Source organism: Octodon degus, unplaced genomic scaffold, assembly GCF_000260255.1.
Source record: "Octodon degus isolate 3935 unplaced genomic scaffold, OctDeg1.0 scaffold00169, whole genome shotgun sequence".
Taxonomy (NCBI): Eukaryota; Metazoa; Chordata; class Mammalia; order Rodentia; family Octodontidae; genus Octodon; species Octodon degus.
This window is the reverse complement of record NW_004524745.1, coordinates 1,601,384-1,610,641: the sequence shown is the minus strand read 5'-3', so window position 1 is coordinate 1,610,641 and position 9,258 is coordinate 1,601,384. Positions and strand designations below refer to the sequence as shown.

The 9,258-nt window shown below is 42.8% G+C and overlaps 1 protein-coding gene across 6 annotated transcripts in view; it reads right to left on the bottom strand.

Moving 5' to 3' along the window:
- The window catches only part of Sil1 (SIL1 nucleotide exchange factor), a 269,715-nt gene that overhangs the window by 205,591 nt on the left and 54,866 nt on the right, over positions 1-9,258 (bottom strand). The window contains exon 2 of one of the 6 annotated variants that reach the window (XM_023703385.1): positions 7,382-7,525. The exons of the other annotated variants lie outside the window; for them this stretch is intronic. The gene's annotated coding sequence lies outside the window, so the exon portion shown is untranslated. The remainder of the gene's footprint in view (positions 1-7,381; positions 7,526-9,258) is intronic. 6 annotated transcript variants of the gene reach the window in all.

The following is a 9,258-nucleotide window of genomic DNA, read 5'->3' as shown; positions in this document are numbered from 1 at the left end:
GAGGAGGAGGAGGAGGAGAAGAGAAGACCTCATGTCGAGTGAAACAAGACATACAACAAAAGGACAGATATTGTAAGATGCCACTTATATGACATATCAAAAATTGTTGCCAATCAGTTGAGGGTTCTTCTGCTCTATTCAGATGGAAATTATGAATGAGCAAAGAACAGCTCTGTTAGAGGTTCTGGGCTCTAAGGATCAATGCCTTCATCCCTGAATGTTATGGCTATGGGTTCTGATGCTGCCAGTCAACATCAGTTAAAGCTAGATATTGTTGGGTAACACTGCCAATTTCAGGTCTCTGCCACCATCAGCTGACATTGGCTACTACCAGTTACTTTCAGTCATGTCTGCTTGCTGGTTGTCTCTGTCACTGATCTTCATTGGCTGCTGGTCTTTTGAGCTCTTCAGGGATAAGAGCCACTAGCTCTTTCTTAAAGCGACCACTTTGTCTATTCTACTTGGGATAAGAATCTCCTATAGATTTGTAAGACTTTCTGAGCCCATAGGCTCTGAAAAATAAATTATGAGTAGAAGTAGAGGACCACTAGAGTGAGGCTTTACTTGAACAAAGCCTATGCTACAGCATGGGGGGAGACGGGGGGGGGGGAGAGTACACCACACATATCCCCTTCTTAGACCAACCCAAGAAATGTGAAAAGAGTGCTGCTCATCTAGCAGCTGCAGGCCTGTGACTGGCCCACATTCAAGCCTGATGACTGGTCCAAGTTGGCCTACACTCAAGCTTTCTAATCTGAGCCTAGTGATTGGCCCAAATTCAATTCTACTGATTGGTTCAGATTCCCATCTCTTATAGTCAGGGCAGATATCTCTCAGAGTGGGTGTGGACAGCCACACTTGTCATGGTGGCAGTTTGGAGGAATATCAGTGGATGTGAGCTGTTTGGCTGACATGTATCAAAGCTCAGTGAAAAATGGTGGGGTCAAAACTGGGGAATCTTCAGAAAGGCAAACTGTTAATCATATCTTATTTGGGTTTGGATGTTGAAGATGTTAATAAAGGTTGGGATGCCTCTATGATATCTCCTACTTTAGGAGTGGTTTCCCTATTGCTCAGACAGGGCAGCAGTAGCAGGGAAAGGGAAGACAGTGGACAGCACAGCTGAACTTCCTGTCACAGTGGTATGGAGTATGTTCACAAAGTAACCTAAGGGGAATGGAAAGACACTGGGGCGAGTTGTCCTAGGGCATCCTCCGAACCTAGTGGGAGTGAAGGGAAGGGGTATGACAAGTACTGGCCAAACCAGGCCTTCTTGTGGCCATCAGAGGGAAAAAAGGAAAGGCAGGAAGGAGTGTCTCATCTATGTCAGAATGGTTAAATTCACAGATACAGAGTAGAGTTGAAGGAGCTGGAGGAAGACAGGAATGCAGAGTTAACTATTTGTTTATTTATTTATTTTTATTTATTTATTTATTTTTTTGCAGAACCAGGGATTGAACTCAGGCCCTTGTGCTTTCCAGGGAAGTGCTTATCCCACTGAGCCATCTCCCCGGCCCCAGAGTTAAACTGTAAAACAGGAACAGAGTTTCTGTTTGGAATACAGAAAAAAAAAAAAAAAAATGTCAGTACAGTGGAAGAAAACTTAATCCAAATTAGCAAATAATGTAGAAAAAAAGGCAGAAAGGAAAAACAAAATAATCAAAACAAAAACCTCAGAAAAATTCAGAATGTGTCCAGTATTAGCTCAGACCTTCATAACAGGTTTCTCTGTAAACTTCAACCTCAGTGCATCTCATTCAGCAGTTTACTCATTAGTTGCTTAAGTGACTAAATAACTGGGGGGAGAGGACATCTCTGAACAGTGTGATGTTTAGCTCTTAACCCTCTTACTCTGTACACTCTTTCCTGCTCCACCACCACATACTGGCGCTATGACATTATTGTAGTGGGACCCAATGCCAGAAGTTTATCTCCCCTTTGCCTCATCCACACCTTCTCACAGGGCAGACAGAAACATTCTCTAAGGACATCTGCAGCCTTGAAAGAAAATAGCCCTGCTGGACCTGCACTGTGCTAAAAAAGCACAGCCAAATGGGAAAGCTAAGGTTTGGATGCTAAAAATAGCAGCTATACTCACCCAGTAGCTAAAGCCTTGCTTTCTGCCAGTTCCTTCCACCCTCCCTTTTCTCATCAACAAAATGGAACTGTTGAATGCCACACAAGCTTCCCCCAGCAGCTTGGCTCCCTAGGGACACCAATCACACTGAAAGACAGGAAGTTCACAGCACAACATGAGGCTTTGGACCAGTTGCTGGCTATGCTGGGTCCTAGGCATCCTCCGAACCTAGTGGTTCGGAGGGGACAGAGGGGAGCTAGACTAAGAGAGACCAATCAAGAGGCAAAGGTTGCCACATCAAGAAAAAGCTAGTAAGTCAGGCATGGTGGTACATGCCTGTAATCCCAGAACTCTGGAAGGCTGAGGCAGGAGGATCATTGTGAGTTCAAGACCATCTTGGACTACAAAGTGAGACCCTGTCTCAAAAAGACAAAAAAAAAAAAAAAAAAAAAAAAGAACAAGGCTAAGGAGGTCCAGGGAGCTGAGTCTAAAGATGGAATGGCCCTTGACCTTTTCTAATGTCCTATACCTTTCTTATGCCTGCAGCCTTCAAGGGGGAGAGAACAAAGAATCAAAGTGAGGGGCTCATAGCATTATCAGGACAACATACAATAAAAGAAAAAAAAATAACTTAAAAGCCACAGATTTCTTTTCCTGACATAAGTATTCCTGTATATGCCATGCACAACACTTAGATGCGCCCTTCTTACAGCTAAGGATAAGCACAAAGACTAGTCTTGGGGAAAAGATAAATAAGAAAAAAGAAGTCAAGGGCAAAACAACAAATGATCAGGAAGAGAAGACTCAGAAGGGACTCAACAGGAAGGAGGACGGAGCAGCTGATACACAAACTGCAATTTCTCCACCTCCTGGAGTGGAAAACAGAGGACAGGGTGAGAGAAACAGCAGCTCCCACCGGGCTCCCAGTTGCCTCCATTTCCCCCATGTGTACACATGTACACACACATGTACACGTACACATACACACACACACACCCATCAGGAGCATTTTCTGCCAATACTAAGGATGAGAGATCAATTGGTAAATGGATCCTTCCTGTCCCCTCAATAATTCCACAAGCACTACACACCTGACCTATTTATTGCCTCCATATGTTTTTCTGTAAAAAAGGGCAGGAGACACAGATAGAGAACAGGGTGTTGGAGGACTTAGGAGAGACAGAGGTGAAGTGAGATCAAGAGAAAGGCATGAGACAGTTTCTTAGGTTTTGCAAGGACATGCAAAGAGCAAGTACAAACTGCAGCATCACGTATGTGTAACAACGTCCTGTGTCCTTTTAAGGCCTTGTCTGTAGCCATGTCACACAGTTTTGGTCTTTATTCAGGAAGCGGCAGATGGAGAGAATACAGGCTGTTTACTCTGGGCTTCATTTGGATGCTGGGGGAGAAAGGGAAAGAGCGCAAGAAAAAGCAAGATACAGCTACATTCTTTCAGGACAGCCTACCACCACAATATGAGAACAGCCACGAAAGCAATCCTTTGACATAAAGCCGAAGTCATGGTGTCCCACTGAGGCATAGTTTGGCACAAATGCTCTGAGGAGAGTCTCCACTCCAATCTACTTGCCACCCACAAATCCTGGGTTCTCATGATCACTAGCCATTATACAGAATACAAAATAAACCCTCCCATCAGCCTTGGCTCTCTTAGAGGACAGATCCATATATTTACATTTATGACCTTTACCTAATTTACAACACCATCACTCAGTCCAGGAAAGGGGAACCTATTTCAATGTTTGACCAGGAATTCTTCCCTTAAGTATCCTTGGGCTTTGGGACAAAATAGATAATAAGGTACTTGAAATGTCCATTTTTCTATCAAAACTGGCTATCTGTAGGCTGTACCTTTACTTAAACAGATATGGGGTGCTCTCAGCAATATAGATTGCCAGCTCGCTGCAGCCCAAGAGCAGCTGTTCCTGGGGCTGGTGGGAAGAGGTCACCTAACCCCAGCCTCCCTCAGTGCCTCACGCCCTCCACTCATTCAGACAAGACTGGGGGAGGGAACTGGGACACATACAAACAAGACATCCTCCAGTAAGTTTTGTATTCTCTGAGAAAAGAAAACAAAAGAATGGAATGAGAATGGCAAGTGGCCAAAAGAGAGGGAAGAGATAGGAGGAAGGGAACTGACTGGTCTCTGGCAGCGTCTGACAAGTCTGGCAGGCCACACGGACATACGGCTGCTTTGAGTCTCAGGAAATAGCAGAGGGAGACCAGGAAAAGCCTGTAAGTGACCTGCATACTCAGTCACTTCAGTACCCTGCCTTGAGGCTCCACTTTATCTATACTTTATATCCATGTATTTGTTTTCTCCAGTCTTCTGGGAAAAATAAAAAGACATGAATTCCTGTTTTTATTCTATAAGAAGGAAACTGAAGCAAAGAAATAAAAAACATTGGACAGAAAACACAGCACATGGATTTAAAGTCAGACAAACCTAAAACAGTTCTTGGTTCTGTCAATTCATAACTATCTGATTTAGGATTTACATTCACTAACCTCAGTTCATTTACCCATAAAATGAACAGAATAAGAGTTCCTACTTCAAAAGGTGGTAGGGACAATTAAACAAAACCCTCACATGTGGGTATCTCTCCCCTCACTGGAATTGGGATGGCAACTACTGTTCCTGGAGCCACAGCCAGGGCAGAGGAGGCACACAGGAATCACCCTCCAGAGCTCCCACCTTTCCAAAATTCATACACTCTCTAGCTGACCTATCCCCCAAACTAGAACTAGAGACTTTGGGGCTGGGAAGATAGCTCGGTAGTCTAAGTACCTACCTGGCAAGCACAAGGACCAGGTTCGATCCCTAGTATCAAACATGGTGTCACCCAGGTGTGCCATGCTATGCTAGCCACCAAAACCAGGCTTGGTGGTGCATACCTACCTGTAATCCTAGCACTGGGGAGGCTGAGACAGGAGGATCACTATAAGTCTGAGCTACACAGTGGATTAGGAAGCAAAATCCAACAATATGCTCTGTATGAGCTACTTAGTGAGACCCTGTACAAATAAATAAATAAATGATTTTTTAAAAAAAATTAGAAATACAGACTTTTGTTGGGTAGCTACCCTCAGATGGTGAAGGAAATATACGTTAAAGAGGAACTCTCAGACTTGAAAATGGAAAGACTCAGCCTGGAAAGATAGTTCAGCAGCATGATGCCTGCCTGGCAACACATGGGGTCATGAATTTGATTCCTGGTACCAAAAAACAAAACAAAACAAAAAAGGAAAGACTCAACCAACATTTCCGCTGAAATCCCAAGGCAGTCTTGGCCCATTCAGAGCTTTTCCCAGTGTCTGGTGTCCACAGTCAATCCCCTGGAATGCGGAACTGCCAGCTGCAGGAACAGCTGTAAAACAGTCCCCTGCTTTATGCACTGAAGGTTATACGCTGAGCTTGTTCCACAGACACACATTCATTACTATTTATGGGTTACACAATCTCATACACATGCACAATCACTCACTCTCCTCTACACAAACAGAAGCTCACCATCTAATTTAAGCAGACAAATATGAAGCTGAAAAAACAATGCAAAGAGGACACTGAAAGGACATCCCTGACAAGAGAAAACAATATGCAAAGGCTTAAGAAAATAAATGGAATTTTAAAGAATAATTTGAAGGACAAGAGAAACAAGTTTAGAGGCAAAAAGGCTTTTTTCCCTAAGTTAACAAACTAAACAAAAAGTCAAAAGGTAAACAGCAAAACAGAGACTTTGAAAAATTAAAAAAGCATGGCTATTAACTGCAGTCCAGCCCAGCTGGCTAGAAAGGACTCAGAACTGGCCTTTTGTACAATGGGAACAGAATTGGTCCTAATTATTGAAGATTATGCCCAGGGCCAAGCAAACAATGGATTGTTCTCAGAGCCAAGGCACTCAAGAAGGAAAATGAGTAAAGGAGGCTGTTAGCGGGTGGTAGGTTCACAATGAACCAGGCTTCTACCTGACTAGAGAGTTACAAAACCAAAAGTCACTCTTGCAGCTAACAAGGGAGAGTCCAGGACAAGCCGTTCCAGTGGCTTAACATGGGCAGTCACTGGTCCTTCCAAAAAGCAAGTACAGGAAGCCAAGGATAGTTCCCCAGGCCCAGATGGGAATACACAGCCATAGGAGAACCACAAGAAAGAATAACATAAGAAGGGCAGTGAAGGGGTATTCCTCACCTTTTGTCAGTATTCTGTACCCTGACAGGTGGAAGATATGACCTACGCAACTTGTATATTCTAGTAGTGAAAGTACAGATCTTCTACAAGGTAGCTAAGACACAGCCTTCCAACAATCTGAACACCAGAAGGTGCATAAGATTTAATTTTCATTTGGACTGCTAAGGATCCAGAGACATGGAAGGCCCTAAGTATCTAAAGACAGAATAACCAAAATCTAATGCCATCAAGCATAGAGTTTGTCATTGGACCCAGAAAGGCTCTGGCAATGTCATACCTGTTGAAGACTAAGAGACTGGGAGAGTTAAAGCTGGGCATAGTTTTGGTACCATTGGCACATAGGTGACAACCCAAGCAACAAGAATAGAATCACAGTCTTGGTGACAAACCTTTACAGAAAAGGACAGCAGGCCAAAAATAGTCTTTAGTTCTGGCTACAGGTTAGGAAAAGAAAAGGAGTAAGTAAGGAACACAGAGAAGCAACAATAGGAATTACAAGGGTTAAAAAATAGAGAAGAGAAAAATCAAGTCATAGGCACAAGAATAGGACACTTTTAAAAAGTTGAATAGTTTGAAGTTTGGAAATTTACGATCATTTGTCGAAATGTGATTTTTTTTTTAAACATTCCACTAGTGTCTTAATAATAGAGAGGAGACTTAAGTGTGGTAATACATGCCTATAATCCCAGCACTCAGGAGGCTGAGGCAGAAGGACGACTGTAAGTTCGAGACCAGCCTAGGCTACAAAGCCTGAACTTCATAGTAAAACTCTGTCTCAAGAAGAAAAGAAAAAGAAAAAGCTTAATTTCTTACACTTTGTAAAGTTTTAATAATCATAATTGCTGTGAATGGTGAAGGGGAAAGAGAGAATACCACATTGACACCCCATCCTCCAGTATTTCAATGCAGTAACTGGGTATCCCAGGGGAAAAATAAATTCTATCAAACAATAACTACAGTCAACATTTATGGAGTACTGTCTACATTCCAAGCAAAGTACTGAGCTCATTTACCCTTCACAACAGCTCTCTGAGGTGTTTCTAGTATGCTGCTCATTTTACCCATGAGAGACCAAAACTCAGAGAGGTTAAGTAACTTGCCAGAGTTCATGCAGCCAGAGAGCAGAAGAGTCAAGACTCAAAGCTAGTTTAGTCACAGAACCTATGCTCTTCCCATAAACTATGCTGTCTTTTCAGTGGTTTGTGGAATCAACCAATGAAACTGGATTCACCATTTTAATTACTCTGCAACAATATAAAGAGGTACATTTTATGTCAAGACAGAAAGTTTTATATGAGCCTACTGGGGCCCTCTTGTGGAGAGACCCATTCCTACCATGTCCCAGTTTACACCTATACCCTTAGACTATTGAATGTACTTGATACTGTACAGCCCAGCCCACAGCAGAGGCAGAAATGTTCAAAAGAAAGAATGCTCTTGATTCAGACTACATCCAGGAGCCATCCAGGTCATTGGCTCCCTGTAGCTTGATCTCCTAACCTTCCACCATTCAAGTTTGCTGGCTATACATTCAGCAATGCATCGCTGCTCCCCCTCACCGAGCCTAGTGTCAAGCACTCCCCTCACATATACCCAAATGTCTGGCAAAAACTCAGCAGAGGGGAGGGGAATCTATATTCAGAAAAGCTGGTCAAGACAGTATAAACTCATTTCCAACTATTTATATGATCCTGACACCCTACCTCCCATTTAAGATGAGATTGCTTTTACGTGGCAGAAAAAGAAGATGAAGCAGAGAAAGATGAATGGGGCTTAACTAAGCATATCTGCAAGTGACCAGAGGAATTACAGAAACAGCCTGGCATAGTCGAAGCAATTTTTACCAAAGCCGAAATTGAAGCTCCCAGCAGACAATGGGCAAGGAGACTGACTACTCTTTGATTCTGCCTGTGGTCCTGAGAGTGATTAGCCTGTATCTGGTAATAGGAAACAAAGTTATCTGAGCTCCATTCCATTCCATCTCCACTCCATCCCATAGGCTCTGGAGTTCAATTGTCCCTGTCTAGCCGTGTGACTTTAGGCAAGGTGCTGAATCTAGCCAAATCTCAATTCTTCATCTGTAAAAGGACTTAATAGTAACTATTTAGCAGTGTGGTTATCAGATTAAATGGTCGGACAGAGCACACAGCACAGAGTCTAACACAAAGTGAAGTTTCAAAAAGATTTTAACTCAATATTAACTATCACTAGGAGAAAATCCAAACAAAAGACAGGATAAACAAAAGCAGTGTGAGTTTCATCTCACACAGGGTTGTCTTCCTTGGAGCCCAGCTTTCCTGAATCACAAGTCTCCCTACACCCCTGGACTACATACGTGTTCAATAGTTACAGACACACTTCCTCTGAAACCTCTCATCAAGGCTGGCTGGCACTCCATTAGTACTAGCTGAGCAAAAGTAAGCAGACAATTCAAAGCCCAGCTTATTGATGACTTGGACCTACCTCCAATTTTTTGCTGCTGCTTTTCTACCTCTAAGAGAAAATCAAGTAGAACAAAAATACCCAGAACAAGTCCAATCTAGATTTCTAGAACCACCCTGAAAGACATCTGGCATTGACAGAATAAGGGTCCCAGGACTCCTTTTTTTCTTTTTGCTTTTAAAATAATAACAGTAACAACCACATACCCTCTTCTATTCTGGAAATCCAAGTGGCTCTATTAGAATCTCTGTTGCTCTGTAACCTAGAGGTCCTGAGAGATCCCTAGGAAGGACACCCCAGAAGCCAGGAAATAAAGTTCTTAGCATTTTGGATGTGGCTATAGATTTCTGTCAAGAGGAACAAGAATGCCTGGACTCTGCTCAGTAAAATTTGTATAGTGATATGATATTAAAGAATCTTGCTTGAAAAAGAAACACAGAGTGGCAGGAGAGATGGCTCAGCAGAATAAGTGCTTGCCTGGCAAGTACAAGGGCCTGAGTTCAATCCCTGGTTCCGAAAAAAAAAAAAAAAAAAA